We start from the raw sequence: 17144 nt of genomic DNA on the forward strand, positions 1-17144 counted from the left end.
AAAAATATTTTGGCTTCTAGCAGTGTGTGGGACTTGTTCTATTAGTCCATCTATACTAACCTCCAGCAGGTTGCAAATTCAAAATAATTTTTTTCTGCATCTAGCTCTGAAAAAATATTTCGGCTTCTAGCAGTGTGTGGGACTTGTTCTATTAGTCCATCTATACTAACCTTCATCAGGTTGCAAATTCAATATAATTTTTTTCTGCATCTAGCTCTGAAAAACTATTTTGGCTTCTAGCAGTGTGTGGGACTTGTTCTATTAGTCCATCTATACTAACCTCCAGCAGGTTGCAAATTCAAAATAATTTTTATCTGCATCTGGCTCTGAAAAAATATTTGGGCTTCGGCTTCTAGCAGTGTGTAGAACTTGTTCTATAAGTCCATCTGTACTAACCTCCACCAGGTTGCAAATTCAATCTAATTTTTTTCTGCATCTAGCTCTGAAAAAATATTTCGGCTTGTAGCAGTGTGTGTGACTTGTTCTATTAGTCCATCTATACTAACCTCCAGCAGGTTGCAAATTAAAAATAATTTTTTTCTGCATCCAGGTCTGAAAAAATATTTCGGCTTGTAGCAGTGTGTGGGACTTGTTCTATTAGTCCATCTATACTAACCTCCAGCAGGTTGCAAATTCAATATAATTTTTTTCTGCATCTAGCTCTGAAAAAATATTTTGGCTTCTAGCAGTGTGTGGGACTTGTTCTATTAGTCCATCTATGCTAACCTCCAGCAGATTGCAAATTCAATATAATTTTTTTCTGCATCTGGCTCTGAAAAAATATTTCGGCTTGGGCTTGTAGCAGTGTGTGGGACTTGTTCTATTAGTCCATCTATACTAACCTCCACCAGGTTGCAAATTCAAAATAATTTTTATCTGCATCTAGCTCTGAAAAAATATTTGGGCTTCAGCTTGTAGCAGTGTGTGGGACTTGTGCTATTAGTCAATCTATACTAACCTCCACCAGGTTGCAAATTCAAAATAATTTTTATCAGCATCTAGCTCTGAAAAAATATTTGGGCTTCGGCTTGTAGCAGTGTGTGGGACTTGTTCTATTAGTCCATCTATACTAATCTCCACCAGGTTGCAAATTCAAAATAATTTTTAGCTGCATCTTGCCTGTAAACTAATTTTGGGCATATTAGCTGTGTGTGGTACTCATTCTATTAGGCCATCTATACTAAGCTCCACCAGCTTTCAAATTACTAATAATTTTTAGCTGCATCTTGCCTGGAAAATAATTTTGGGCATAGTAGCAGTGTGTGGTACTCATTGTATTAGGCCATCTATACCAAGCTCCACCAGCTTTGAAATTAATAATAATTTTTAGCTGCATCTAGCCCGGAAAATTTTTTTTCTTCCCAATAGTGGTAGCAATAGAAATATGGGGCGCTCTCCTGGCTAACAAAAATATACGCTTCCTAACAAAAAACACCAGCCTAGCGCACTGCATTAATAAGATGGCATCATCGTCTCTCCCGTCTACGCCGGCTAGCATTCCTGTGCCTAAAACACAATGCATGGGTCCGCGCTAGCCACGATGCTGAGGGGTCTAAAGCTGCTGCTAATGCTTTATCACAATTCAATTGGCAGATTTTCACAGAGCTCCTGCCCAACGCCCACCCATCGGGCAACAGTTGCCCACCCTGCCTATGGGATCTAGTGGCGCATAGTTGATGCCATTAATCAGAGCGTCAGTTGCCCCGTTGACGTGGCAAGCATACGGTAAGGCATGGGAAGAGTGGACACGACTAGTAGCAGGCAGACGGGTTGACCAATGTGAACAAGCCAGATTACAAGTCACCATAGAATTTCTCCACCAGCTAATGATGAGGGGTATATCAGGGGCGTCAGCGCAGCGGTGTCTGACCGGAGTAGCATTTCACTTCCAACTACTGAATTGGGGACATGTGACAAAGAGTTTCATCATCAGACGATCCATAAAAGGGTGGAAAAGGGGTCAGCCAAGTCAGGAGTGTAGACGTCCCGTCCCGTGTCACTAAAACTGATTTCTCACATCATATCCCTAACACCATTAACATGACACTCACAATTTGAAGCAACACTACTGTCTACTGCATTTGCGATCGCCTTCTTCGGGGCGCTATGCATAAGCGAATTAGTCCCTCAATCCAAAATTACCACCAGTGGAGGCTTATTACACCAGGACGTAGTCATAGCCAATAATGCAATACGTCTACGCATACGCCTATCGAAAACGGTTCCAGCGGGCAGGGGCACTTGGGTACTTCTACAACCCACAAACGGTACACTGAGTCGGGTAACAATAGTAAAAACATATATAACCATCAGATCACAAAGTAATTTCTTCCTATCACACATTGATGGAACACCATTATCAAGATACCAGTTCCTAGCTATATTTAATAAATGCATAACATCGGCAGGGAACCACCCCAAAGATTACGGGACACACTCATTCCACATAGACGAGGCCACGGAAGCAGCAAGAGCAGGTCTGTCAGAAACGGAAGTTCAGAGGATAGGGAGATGGCGATCCACATGTTTGGTGAGATACATAAGACCGGACTTGTTATCCTAACGTGGTTTGTTTCTTTTACAGGTGACGCTAAGCCAACAGTGTGGGTGATAGGCCACTCGCATATATATTGGACAGAAAAAAGGGCGAATGTCCGCCCAGGCGGGAGGAAATTAGAGTTTCATAACACATATTTCAACTGGAGAGGTATTAGAGGCCTGCTATGGCCACAGGTACTAATGGAGGTAATCAAGGTAGGGAGAGAGGCAAGAGGTCCGGTCATCTTAGTTATACAGGCCCGGGGAAATTACCAAGGTCATCACAAGAGTGCATAACTAATGGCAATAATGAAACTAGACACTGAGCGCTTCAGAGAATTTTTCACAAAACTAACTATAGTATGGTCAGAGATTGTGCCGATAGCGGTATGGCAAGGTGCGCGAGACATCACGGCCATCGAACGGACAAGGCGGGTAATAAATATTCGGATGACAAAATTTAGAAGAGACAGAGGCGGTGTAGTGATACAACACCGACAACTGGAGGGAGATAACTCAGGCCTCATACGGCCCGACGGTGTTCACTTAATGGATATTGGACTGGACATATTCCTGTCAGGACTGCAGGACGGAGTGGAACAAGCGTTAAGAGTGATTGATGGGGGTCAGAGTCCTGCATACGAGTACGCAGGATCCTCCGTGGCCTGGAAATAGAAAGGACATGTTGGAGAGTTACACTTGTTGGCCAACTTGCCGGTGTGGAGACCCAGGGCATGCTGCAACAAGCTGAATTATTTTAGAAATAAAATGCCTTTCTAATGGAATGAGTATAAAGAGTTAATAAAGCTGTGACCGATCCTCACCCATCCAGTTGTAAGAGTTACATTATTGTATTGTCAAGGAAAGGGGGGCGGTAGGGGGGCTGAGCGTCTGGGTTTGGTTGGGGGTCCCCGCAGTCTGCCTAGGCTAGATGCATTTAAAAATTCTTATTAGATACACAGGCGGTGCAGCTTGCTACGCAGCTGGGCTACTACGCCCAAAGTATTGCCTAGGCTAGATGCAGTTAAAAATTCTACGCTGACTAGCAGACACTGAAGCTTTGGAGCAGACCTCTGAGTAAACAGCTCTTCAGACTCAACCATCTGTGTTACCCCAAGCCATAGTGTATGTAGTTTCTTACAGTTAAAAGGGGGGGGAGCGACCCAACCCACCTGGAATTGACGATGCCAACGTCACGTAAAACACAGCAAGGGGACTCCAAAAAGAGTCTCCAGTTTTTCCAAAAATTGTGGCACAGACACCACTTAAGTGGCATCAATTGCCCAAGAGTTGCTTAAAACGGTTGGTGAGGTGATTTTACCAAATCCTCAAGCTTTTAGTCTCCCCAGGATGATACAGGGGTAGAAAAGTCCTTGCGGATCCATGATTTGTTCATGTTTATGAACGTGAGTCTGTCTACATTCTCAGTGGAAAGCCGCGTGCGCTTATCTGTCAGCACACCACCAGCAGCGCTGAACACACATTCAGAGAGAACGCTGGCTGCAGGGCATGACAAGATCTCCAAGGCGTGAGTGGCGAGCTCCGGCCATTTTTCCTGAATGGAAGCCCAAAATGAGCAAGGGTCCAGTGACACAGTCATAGCTTCGATGTTCACTTGGAGATACTCCTGTACCATCCTCTCTAGGCGTTGACTATGTGTCAAACTTCTTGTCTCCTGTGGCCTTGCAAAGGATGGTCTAAAAAAAGTGGTGAAACGATTCCACAAAATTGCTGTTACCAGCAGATACTGTGTTACTGTTACGGTTTGAGTGATGAAGACTCGACAGTCCCACGGTTTGCAAGTTAGAACTGTGAGATTCACTACGTGCACCACTGGTGTTTTGTGGAAAAGCACATGTAAGATTCTGCAACAGCCTCTGCAGATACTCCTGCATGCGTGAATCCCTTTCTATGGCAGGAATTATTTCGGCAAATTTACTTTTGTACCGGGGATCTAAGAGTGTGGCAACCCAGTAGTCGGGATTACTTCGAATTCTGACAATCCGAGGGTCATGTTGCAGGTAGTGCAGCAAGAAGGCACTCATGTGTCTTGCGCATCTAGGAGGATGTTGTGTGCATCAAGTCCTTGTTGTGATGGTAGTGAGGTAAGAATCATGCTTCCTTCCTCTGCCCTCTCCCCCCAACCTCGCACAACAGAAATGTGATCAAGGTCTCCCTCATCTGATGAGTCTTACATGCCCATCGCCAGTTCGTCCTCCACTTCTTCCTCGGCTCCTGCACCTTCCTCAACAGTTTAGCTGCTACCATGCGCCCTGGGTAATCCCTCTCCCCCACCCTCCCATGCCTGCCGCCTTGGTGCTGCCGACAGTCTGGACTTTGGAGATGTTATCCCTTCCGCATATGACTCCTCCTCTACTTCCTCCACCTCCTCTTGTCCCACCACCTGACTCTGAATTCTGTTTAACGTGTGCTCCAGCATGTAAATCACAAAAATAGTCATGCTGATAATGGCATAGTCGTCAGCACTAAACATCTTCGTCGCCATTTCAAAACTGTGCAGAAGGGTGTGTGGTGCCCCTGAGGGTTCAGTCGCCACAGAGGTACTGCATCTCACTCTCAGGTAAGGAAGGAGTATGTCTCGGGACCCTAACACCTGTATCCAACACATACCCGCAGTGGGGGTAGGGCGAGATTGCTCCTAAGGGAGAGCACAGTCCCAGGTCCCTAGCTGGTGGGAGGGTCCTATGTAGTGGGTGTGGGTGGAGAAAGCAGTTAGGGGAGCACATGACAGGGAGAGTATAAATAGGAAGCCATCTTAGAAAGAGCAAGCCAGTCAGAGGAGGAGAAGTGACAGGAGCAGAGGCTCTGCATGAGCTCTGCTCCAGAGGCGGGCCTAGCCTGGGAGGCCCAGGACTGAAGGAGAGAAGAGAGGAGTGGGAGCAGGAAGGCTCCAGGAACCGAAGGGACCCTAGGGGTACGGGCCGTGCAGAAGGCCACCCGTACGCCCGCTGCTACCAGGAGGTAGAGGGGTCAGGCCAGATAAGGGGAACCGGTACCTCAACTAGCGGAGAAACAGCAAGGCTCAACTAGAAACCGGAGGCTGCAGCATTTCATGTACTGCAGGCCAAAGTCCACACCAGTCTCACTAAGAAGGTAGCCACATAGGACCCAGGAGATGGAACACACGTCGCCCGCCAAGGCCCGAGGGTACCGGATAGAAGTGTCACTGGGTGTGAGGTGCAGGGAGAAGGCCAGAGAAAGGACACACAGAAGGGGGTCCTGCTAAGTACTCTGGAGCTATCTGGGGGTGGACTGAGCCCCTCACTGAGTACACACAGCACGACGGGGAGATTGCTCTGGTACCTGTAATCTGGACTGCAACAACTGTGAGTAAAGATCTTGGGACTGCATCACACGGACTCTGTGTTCATTACTGACTCCCTGCACTACAACCACCATCATCCACCCACACTGCCCTGAAGCTACACTCTTCCTGTGGGGAGTAATAATACCATTGCTGAAAAACCACCAACTTCAGAGGACTGTTCCGCAGCGGCGGGCCCCTTTGGCCGCACTCCACAGGTGGCGTAGTCGGACATTATAAAACCCATATATACAAATTACCCTTGGATTGACCGCCCTGGGTCACGGACCGGGTCACCGCCACAGTGACTACAACCCCCAGCGTCTACCGGCCCGGCTCCAGGGCCCCACGGCCCAGGGGGCGCGTCAACTTCATAGGTCCCTGATCTGAGACCACTCCTGCAGCGTGATTTGCCCCACCTCTGGATCTCGTTGGCCCAGGCTATACGCCAGAACATATTGCACCAGGGCTTATCGGTGCTGCCACAGTCGCTGCAACATGTGCAGAGTTGAATTCCACCGTGTCGGCACATCGCATTTCAGCCGGTGAACTGGCAGGCCCAACGACTTCTGTAGAGATGTAAGTCATTGAGCTGCGGGATGCGAACGGCGGAAGTGAGCACACAGCGACCGTGCCCTCTGCAGAAGGCCATCTATTCCGGGATAGTGGGCTTAAAATTGCTGGACAACCAGGTTCAACATGTGAGCCATACAAGGCACGTGTGTGACATTGCCCCGGCGAAGGGCCGCACCCAGGTTTGCAGCATTGTCGCACACGGCCTTCCCTGGTTGCAGGTCCAGTGGAGACAACCATTCATGAAACTGGGTCTCCAGAGCTGACCACAACTCCTCAGCTGTGTGACTCACATTTCCCAGACATTTCAAAGTAAACACCGCCTGATGCCGTTGAGCCCTGCTGCCAGCATAGTAAGGAGGTGTGCAGGATTCCTTCTGCACAGTTAGAAAGCGGGTGGCATTACCAGACAGGCTTTGGGTGCAGGTGGAGGACCGAGAGGAGGTTGAGGAGGTAGAAGCAGTGGAGGAACTTCGAGATAAAGAGGATTGACAGACAACTCGTGTGGACAGCAAGACTTGGACAGCAGCCCCTTGTCCTGCTGTCACCATAGTTACCCAGTGCCCAGTCAGTGACATGTAACGCCCCTGTCCATGCCTACTCGTCCAAGTGTCTGTGGTGAAATGCACCCTGTCACACACAGAATTTCTCAAAGAAGCGGTGATGTTGTGTGCGACATGCTGGTGTAGCGCAGGCACAGCTTTCTTTGAGAAGTAGTGCCGACTGGGCATCTGGTACTGGGGCACTGCGACGGACATAAGGTCTCGAAAATCCTCTGTGTCCACCAGCCGGAAAGGCAGCATTTCTGTAGCCAAGAGCTTGCAGATGGTGAAATTCAACCTCTTAGCTTTCTCATGGCTAGGAGGAAATGGTCTTTTACTTGTCCACATCTGAGGGACCGAGGACTGGCTGTTGTGTTTAGACGGGGTTGAGTAGGGTGTCCCCGGCAAACTGCGGGTCTGTGAGGAAGATGCAAAGGTGGTGCTCTCGATGTCGGAGAGCGCTCAACACCAGCAGGTGTTTCCACTTCCAAATGAACTGACGACCTGCCAATCACACTGGCTGTTGCGGGTAAAGAGGTGTCAGGTCTGCATCCAAAAACATGTGTGACTGCTGTCCCCCCAGTCACAGAGGATGAAGAAGCTGCGGATGCACAAGATGGGGCAGACGGTGGTTGGCCCGGCCCGCTAGGCCTCATTGTAGCACAGTGAGCTTCCCACTGTAACTTATGCTTCATATCCATGTGACGGTTCATGCATGAAGTACTCAAACTATGGATTTTTTGGCCTCTACTTAGCTTTTGGTGACAAATGTTACAGATAACATGAGTTGGGTCATCCTTATCGACCTCAAAAAATGCCCAGGCTATGCAAGGCTTAGAGCCCATGCGACCCAAAGAGCCACCACGACTTGTGGTCAGAGGCAGAGTTGTGGTTGAGGATGCAGTTGTTGACATGCTTCCAGTACTCCGTCTCTGTCCAGGAAGGCGCAACCAAACCTCGTCGTCAATAGCATCCTCCTCCACCTCCTCTGCTGACCTAATCGACTGGCTGACTGTGGGTTCACAGTAAGTGGAATCTCCAACCTCGTTATCATCACCCTGTGTGTTCTCACACCCGTTGTCCTCAGAGCCAATCTCTTCCTGCCCTGACCGAAAAGTCAAGTTGTCGCTCCAATCAGGTATGTGAGTCTCATCATCGTCTTCCTGATTGTCTCCACCAACAGGAGTTACAGTTTGGGAACGAGGGTCTACATTATGCTCAGAACCTTTTTCATCTGGGCCTGGATCCGACTCATAAACATTCTGGGCATCAGTGCAGATCATTTCCTCGTCTGGATTCACAGAAGCTCTGGAGAAGACCTCTGATTCCCAGGCTATAGTATGAGTAAACAGCTCTGCAGATTCAACCATCTGTGTTACCCCATACTCAGACGGGCAGCTGGAGACTTGGGAGCTGTGAGGAAGCAAGTGCGATTGGGGCAACGCCTCTGAGGACTGGAGTATTTGTGATGTTGAAGTTGAGGTGGAGGAGAGCCAACTTGAAGGAGCACTTGATATCCATTGAAGCACCTGCTGTTTTTGTGCCTCATCTGGAATTTGTAGCGATGGGCGTGTCCGTAAGAAAGGGATCGTATAACATTGTCCACGAAAAGAAGTAGACATCTTAGTTTGGCTGGAAGATGATCTTTCTTCTGCAGATGTTACTCCCCCCCAACCGCGGGGGGGCTCGACCTACCAGCGGACAGGCACCAGTATTGGGAGAGGGGGCTCGCCGTCAGGGTCCACCGCGGCTCTGGCACAAACCCGGCGACACGGAGGTCGCATGGGCAGGAACGGACTGGCCGTGTCGGCTTCGCACTCCAGCGTAGTCCCTCTGCCCGCTCGCGCCCGTAACCTCAAAGGGATGCGCAAGCGGCTTTTCTTCCCAGGGCTGTTCCCCGCCCAGCAGGAACGTGGGCGAGCTCAGGTCGGCCTTCCACTGTACTCCCTTACCTCCCTCGCCCTCTTTCCTTCTTCCGTTCTCCATCTAACCACTCGGCTCTGTGGTGTCCGCTCTCCCTCCAGCTCTCTCCTTCTCACAGGTGGACTACCGCGTGTATTCACACTGTGGCAAATCTTTTGCGCCCAGGAATAAGAAGTTGTCGAGGTAATGGATAATATGTGCCCCCTTAGAAACGTCCATTACAACCCATTTGAGGAAGCAACTAAACGCCTCAAATAGTGAACAGGATCTGGAGCACCCCATGGGCAAACAGCGATCTATATAGTATGCTCCTTCCCAGAAGCAGCCCAATAGGTGAACACTATTCGGAGGCACAGGTAGTAAGTAACCGGAACACCGCATCAATGTCTGTTTTGGCCATTAGGGTGACCCTTCCCAACTTCTTGATCCGCCTGATTGCCTTGCCAAAGGATGTACAGTATATACTACTGTACTTGGTTCCGCGTCGATGTTGTCGTTTACTGACCTGCCCCTTGGATATGACAAATGGTGGATTAGTCCGAATGTATTGGGTTCCGTTTTTGGCACACCTCACAACGGGGATACCACTACGTCTTGTAAGGAAAGTGTTCTGAATGGAACCGCCATTCTACCTAAAGATATTTCTTTTTTTAATTTTCTTGTCACGACGTCTGGGTGTTGGTAGGCTGATTTTAGATTTTTACTCCAGCCTTTCTTGATTTTAGAAGGGCATGACATGCCTATATCTGTGTCTCCCCCTCCTTTTACTCCTCCACCTCTTTTCTTTTCGCATGACTATATGTACTTGTCACTTTTCCATGTGTTAGTTGTGTCTTCTGAGCAGTTTGTCAGCTTTTGGACACCTTTGAAGGTGTTTTCTATGTGTTTCTATGTGTTTTTGTTTGCCTGCCATTGGTTTTAACGGTGTTCGAAGGTGTTCGACGAACAGTTCGACGAACAGTTCGGCGAACATATGGGTGTTCGACGAACCGAACCGAACTCGAACACTACGGGGGTGGCTCAACACTAGTCCCAACCCCATTTATAAGGCAAGAAATCCCACTTATTAAACCTGACAGGGCACACCTGTGAAGTGAAAACCATTTCCGGTGACTACCTCTTGAAGCTCATCAAGAGAATGCCAAGAGTGTGCAAAGTAGTCATCAAAGCCAAAGGTGGCTACTTTGAAGAACCTAGAATATAAGACATATTTTCAGTTGTTTCACACTTTTTTGTTAAGTATATAATTCCACATGTGTTAATTCCTAGTTTTGATGCCTTCAGTGTGAATGTAGAATTTTCATAGTCATGAAAATACAGAAAAATCTTTAAATGAGAAGGTGTGTCCAAAGTTTTGGTCTGTACTGTATATTTGTACACCGTTTTTGAAGGAACTCAGCAGGTAGATTGTTCCAAACATCTTGGAGAACTAACCACAGATCTGTGGAAGTAAGTTTGTACAAATTCTTCTGTCTTGTCATGTAATCCCAGACAGACTTGATGATGAGATCAGGGTTTTGTGAGTACATATCACATGCCCACTAAGCTTCTTTTTTACTCAGCATAAACTGCCCTGTGGTGCATGTTTTAAATTCGCCACATGTCAATTTCTCTTGCGAGTTCACTGATTTTTTTGTGCAGATTTTACCCATAGACTTGCACTAGATGAGAAAAATCAGCAGGTAAAAAATGCACATGCATTTTTAGTGCGCTTCCCGCAGAGGAAATGCATCAAAGGCTCATTTAATCCGCACATAGGATCATAGAATCATAGAATGTTAGAGTTGGAAGGGACCTCCAGGGTCATCGTGTCCAACCTCTTGCTCAAAGCAGGATTCGCTAAATCATCTCAGAAAGATGTTGGTCCAGCCTCTGTTTGAACACTTCCATTGAAGGAGAACTCACCACCTCTCATGGCATCCTGTTCCACTCACTTATCACTCTTACTGTCAAAAAGTTTTTGCTAATATCTAAACTGTATGTTCTCCCTTTCAGTTTCTTCCATTGCTTCTCTTGTTTCCATGTACAAATGAGAATAAGGATGATCACTCTATACTGTGACATCCCTTCAGATATTTGTAGACAGCTATTAAGTCTCCTCTTAGGTTTTTTTTTTGTAAGCTAAACATTCCAAGATCCTTTAACTGTTCCTCGTGGCACATAGTTTGCAGTTTGCTCACCATCCTGGTAGCTCTTCTGTGAACTTGCTCAAATTTTTTTATGTCTTTTTTAAAATGTGTTGCTCAGAACTGGACACAGTATTCCAGATGAGGTCTGACCCAAAGAGGAGTAGAGGTGGATAATTACTTTATGTGATCTAGACTATTTGCTTCTCTTAATACAACCCAGATCTGTGTTTGCCTTTTTTTGCTGCTGCATCACACTGCTGACTCATGTGCAATCTTTGATCTATTAGTATACCCAAGTCTTTTTCACATGTGCTGTTGCTTATTTCTATTCCTTCCATTCTATTTTTCTTGCCCAGATGTAGAATCTTGCATTTCTCCTTGTTAAATACCATTCTATTAGCTGCCCATTGTTCAAGCTTATGTGGATCCTTCTGAATTCTTTTCTGTCTTCTCTAGTGTTAGCTATCCCTCCTAGCTTTGCGTCATCTGCAAATTGGATTAGTTTACCTTCAGTTCCCTTATCTAGATCATTTATAATAATGTTGAAAAAGACTGGGGCCAGGACACAGCCTTGTGGTACCCCACTTGAAACACTCTTCCAATTGGATGTGCAATCATTTATTACCACTCTTTCAGTACAATCACTGAGACAGATATGAATCCACCTAACAGTAGCCTTTTCAATCCCATACTTGGTAATTTTTTCAATAAGGATAGTATGAGATTCTTTATCAAATGCTTGGCTGAAGTTGAGATATACTATATCTACCACATTTCCCTGATCCACCCAGTCAGTGATTCCATCATAGAAGGACATTTGCTTAGTCTGGCATGACTTGTTTGCTACAATCTCATGCTGGCTCTGGTTAATTACTATATTCTTATCCAAATACTTACATACATGTTGTTTAATAATTTGTTCAAAGATCTTTCCTGGTACTGAAGTAAGACTCACTGGCCTGTAATTTCCTGGCTCCATCTTCTTTCTTTTTTGAAAATAGGGACAACATTTGTCCTTCTCCAATCTTCTGGGACTTCTTCTGTTCTCCAGGAATTTTCAAAGATTCTGGCTAGTGGTTCTGCAATTTCCTTTGCTATCTCTTTCAGTACCCTAGGATGTAATTCATCTGGACCAGGAGATTTAAATTCATTTAAATTAGCAAAGTGTTCCCTCACCATCTCTCTGTTTATAGATAGTGTGGATTATTTTATTCCTTCTATAGTACAGTGAAGATCAGTTGATGCTACATTTGCTTTCTTAGAGAACACAGATGTAAAATAGTAATTTAAAAGTTTTGACCACGTCATCCTTTTCATCCTGTAAAAATCCTATGACATCTTTGACTTATCTTTTTCTTTTGACATTCCCCCAAAATACTTTTTTATTGCTTTTGGTCTCCCTTGCAAGCCTTACTTCATTACGGGCTTTAGCTCTTCTAATGCTTGCCCTGCATTTTCCATTTGTTATATATATTTTTTCCTTTTTAGAAAGTGTATAAGTTGTGTGTTCATCCATCCTGTTCTCTTTAAATGCTTCCAATTCTTCCTTCTTCTTGGGATTGTTACTGATTGTGCACTGAGAATTCCATTTAGCAAAATCTCCCATCCCTCTTGGACATTTTTGTCCTTTAGACCATCAAGCCATTGGACCTTCCCTGCCCTTTTTCTGAGTTCATTAAAATCTGCGTTTCTGAAGTCCAACCTTAAAGTCTGAGTCCTCACAGGTCTTCCTGCTCTTGTAATCCAAAAAATTTGAGGATAGCATGATCGCTGCCTCCTAAATTCCAAGCCATCTTTACTTCTTCAACCATTTCCTCCCTGTTGATAAGAATTAGGTCCAAGATGGCAGATCCTCTTTTTCTCTATTCTCCCTTTTGAAAGATAAAGTTGTCAGTGAGAGAAGATAAGAATTTTCTGGACCCATTACTGTTGCCTGAGAGATTCCCAATAAATATCTGGATAGTTAAATTCTCCCATGATCACTATGTTGTACTTTTTTGAGAACAAAGACATGTGATGTAAAAGGAGTTCATCCATATCTTCAGTCTGTTCATGTGGTCTATAATAAACACCTACAATAGTGTCCTTTATGTTCTTCTCTCCTCATATTCTTACCCAAACAGTTTCTACAGAGCTACCATTCTCTGAAGCTTGGATCTCTGTGAAGATATACGCTTTTTTAACATACAATGCAACACTTCCTCCCCTCTTGTTAAGCCTGTTTATTATAAATAAGTTGCAGCCTTCAAGGTTTGTATTCCAATCAGATCTCTGTTCCTGTGTTAGCAGCTCCAATTCTCCTTGTTTGTTTCCCATGTTCTGTTCATTTGTATAGACACATTTCAGTTTGTAGTCGGTTTCTCTTGCTCCTCTATTTTCATTCAGAATGTGTTGTCTTTGTTTCTTATTTCCACTTCTAATATCAAATACCTTTTCCTGGCCGTATATTTCTCATCCTGCATTGAATTAGTTTAAAACTCTCCTGATGAGTGTAGCAAAGCGTCTATTAAATATGCATTTCCTTTTTTTCGTAAGATGCAACACATCTCTAGCAAAGAGTCCATCATACAGGTCATTCACTCCATGGACAAAAACCCCAAAATATTGCTGATGACACCATCAATGTAACCAATGTTTCACCTGTACAATCCTGTTCAATCTCCTTGTTCCATGTCCATTCACTGTGAGGATGGATGAGAAGACGAACTGGGCTCCAAGTTCCTTCACTTTCCTGCCTAGGTTTTCAAAGTCTCTGCATATAGTTTCCAGGTAATTTTTGCTGTGTCATTTGTTCTTATGTGTATTAGCAGGCATGGGTAGTCGTCTGTAGCACTGAAGAGTCTTCATACCCTATCAGACTCATCTTTGATTAGGGCACCTGGAAGACAGCACACTTCTCGTGATATGATGTCCGGTTGGCAGATAGCGAATTTTGTTCCTCTCAGAAAGGAATCCTCCAAGACCACCACTCTCCTTTTCTTCTTCACCACAGCGTTACTTTTTCTCTCTTCAAGAGGCTTCTGATTGCTTACTGGAATGTTCTTTGTAGGTAGAGCACTTTTTTGATGTACATCTTCGTAGTTGTCCTGCGTGAGAGCCTGGTAGCGGTTCTTCAGCGATATGGGTGCTGACTGCCTCCTCATCATTCTGCTTCTTTGTGTCACATGCTTCTGCAGGTACATTGAAAGGTGCTTCTGACGCACCCCCTGGGCCGTGTGGGCACGTGTGTGGGATACCCGGAGCCGGGTCTCTGGGGGTTGTAGTCTCCGTGGTGGTGACCCGGTCCCGTGGCTCAGGGTGGTCAAACCAGTGGCAGTCTATTTGTAAGGTTTTAAGTTAATTGTCCGACTACGCCACCCGTGGATTGCGGTCAGGGTGTACCGCCGCTGCGAGGCAGACCGCTGAGGCTGGTGTTGTATGCGCAGCAGAGAATGGGATGACTCCCCACGGGAGGAGTATAGCCTCAGGGCAATGAGTGTGGATGATGGGAGTGATGGTGCATGAGCGCAACAGGAACGACTCAGAGTCTTTGCAGTGCAGTTCAGGGTCTTTACTGATGATAATAAGGCAGACCCTCCTGGGAGTATTGGCTAGAATAAGAGGCCTGGTCAGTCTGTGAGCAAACAGGAGTTCCCCTGACCAGGTGGAGTTGTAGGCCTCCCCGTCTGTCTGCACTCTTCCTGGCTACCTTTCTATAAGCGTGTGATAGTAGCCCACATCCCTGAGTGTACCGTGTAGTGCTCACCCATATGGCTGGTGACTTGGGGCCTTCTGTTAGCCTCCGCTCCTCGATGGCGGTGCTGGTCCCTTGCTTGTGACTGAGCCTCCAGGCTTCTATGGCCAGAGGACCTGGAATCCCCTGCCGGCTGGGTTCTGCTGTTGTACTTAGAGATCCTTACAGCCTCGGACTCCGGTGTCTGGTACTTAGATTCTTCTGCCAGGGCGAGCTCTGCTTAGCTCCAGCCCCTGGCACTCAGCTCCTGCTCCTACAGAGCTCCTGCTGTTTCTTTCCCTGTGTCTGCTTGTTCTCCCCTAACCCCGCCCCAGACCCAGTTTATAAGGGCAGATTCCTCCCCTCCCAGGACTGGGCAGCAGGTGTTGCATGCTTAAGGGCTCCTGACCAGGAAACCTCCCACTTGCTCTCAGACGTAATATTTCTATTACTGTGGTAACCAGACCCCTGGGGTGCCACATTCCCCCCTAGTAAATTTTAGTACTCCGTGACTAAACACATTTTTAAAACATAATATAACAGGGTATAAACAACAACAGGAAAAAGTACATTTTGTCTTTAAGGTCACGGCATTTCCGTAACCATGTGTCCATATCACCCAAGGTGAAGTTTTTAGAACAGAGTAGGGGACCTGTCCAAAGCAAACCCTAAACGTTGGCCCTGGGCGTGGCTGCAAGGCTGAGGCTAGCTACTTTGGGCCACAAGGAGGCCACGCCAGACAGGTTTTTCTTCCGTGGCCGTTTTCGCAAGAAGCACCAAGTGTAACTATCTATAATGTAGTTCCGGTTACTCAGCGTCCATAACCTGTCAGTCCAAATAAACCTGAAGGGTAACTAGTGAAACATAATTAATAAACAGGCAACAAACATAAACCATTTTCAACATTTGCAGTTTACAGGTAAATTCACATTACAGTTTAGATTCTCCAGCGAGCGGGCATCTGTCCTCTAGTGCTCCTGGTGGATCTAGGTAACCCACTATCTGGTTCTGCACTACAGGGTGTAGGAGGTGTTGTTGGTAGGCCTGGCAGCTTTCTGCGTACTCTTTGGCTTACTAGGGGCACAGCAGGCTCACTACTAGCAGAGGGTTGATTCTCCTGGGCTGCTGGTATGGATTCTTCTGCCTCTTGGGCCGACAATGGCTGTGATTTCTCCTCCATCCTTACTGATTATGCAGACTTTTGGATTATCATTAGTGTTGAGCGATACCTTCCGATATCAGGAAATATCGTATCGGATTGGATCGGGACGATACCCAAAACGTATCGGATATCGCCGATTCCGATACCGGAAACCAATGCAAGTCAATGGGACACAAATATCGGAATGAAAATAAACCCTTTCTTTCCTTGTAGGTTAATTCTACATGAATTAAAACAACTAAGAATAATGTAGAATTTATTACGCGAAAAGCCGGCAATTCATCAGCGGCATACACCGGTACCCGACAATTTACAAAAGAAAGAATAGAGCTTCACACATAGATTAGATAGATAGAAACATGTCAGTCACATATATATGAAGTACAGTGACAGTGTTGCTTACTGTACTTGTCATTTAGTGTAAAGGATTTATTAAAAAAAATAATAGTGTTTTCATGCACCGTCTCTTTAAAAAAGCCGGCCGGCAATTCAGCAGCGGTACCCGACAATTTACAACAGAAAGAATAGAGTATCACACATAGATTAGATAGATAGAAACATGTCAGTCACATATATATGAAGTACAGTGACAGTGTTGATTACTGTACTTGTCATTTTGTGTAAAGGATTTATTAAAAAAAATAATAGTGTTTTCATGCACCGTCTCTTTAAAAAAGCCGGCTGGCAATTCAGCAGCGGTACCCGACAATTTAGAATAGAAGAAATAGAGAATCACACATAGATTAGATAGATAAAAACATGTCAGTCACATATATATGAAGTACAGTGATAGTGTTGATTACTGTACTTGTCATTTAGTGTTAAAATAAAGAATTTATTTAAAAAAAAATTGGCGTGGGGTTCCCCGTAATTTTAGGCTCTAGCAGAGGTTAAGCAGACGGCTGGGGCAGATGTTTGAAGCCTGGGAAGGGGGTAATACCTGCGAAGCTTCCCAGGCTACTAATATCAGCCCCCAGCTGAATACCTAGCCTTTACTAGCTATTAAAATGGGGGACCCCCCCAAAAAATGGCGTGGGGTCCCCCCTAATTTAATAGCTAGCAAAGGCTAGGCAGACAGCTGGGGGCTGATTTTAATAGCCCAGGAAGGGTTCCATGAATATTGGCCCCCTCCCAGGCTAGAAACACCAGCCGTCAGCCACCCCAGAAATGGTGCATCCATAGGATGCGCCAATTCTGGCACTTTGCCTCGCTCTTCCCATTGCCCTGTAGCGGTGGCAGT

Source organism: Phyllobates terribilis, unplaced genomic scaffold (assembly GCF_046119375.1).
Source record: "Phyllobates terribilis strain yellow unplaced genomic scaffold, ASM4611937v1 Scaffold_2__4_contigs__length_985480577, whole genome shotgun sequence".
In the NCBI taxonomy this organism is placed as follows: domain Eukaryota; kingdom Metazoa; phylum Chordata; class Amphibia; order Anura; family Dendrobatidae; genus Phyllobates; species Phyllobates terribilis.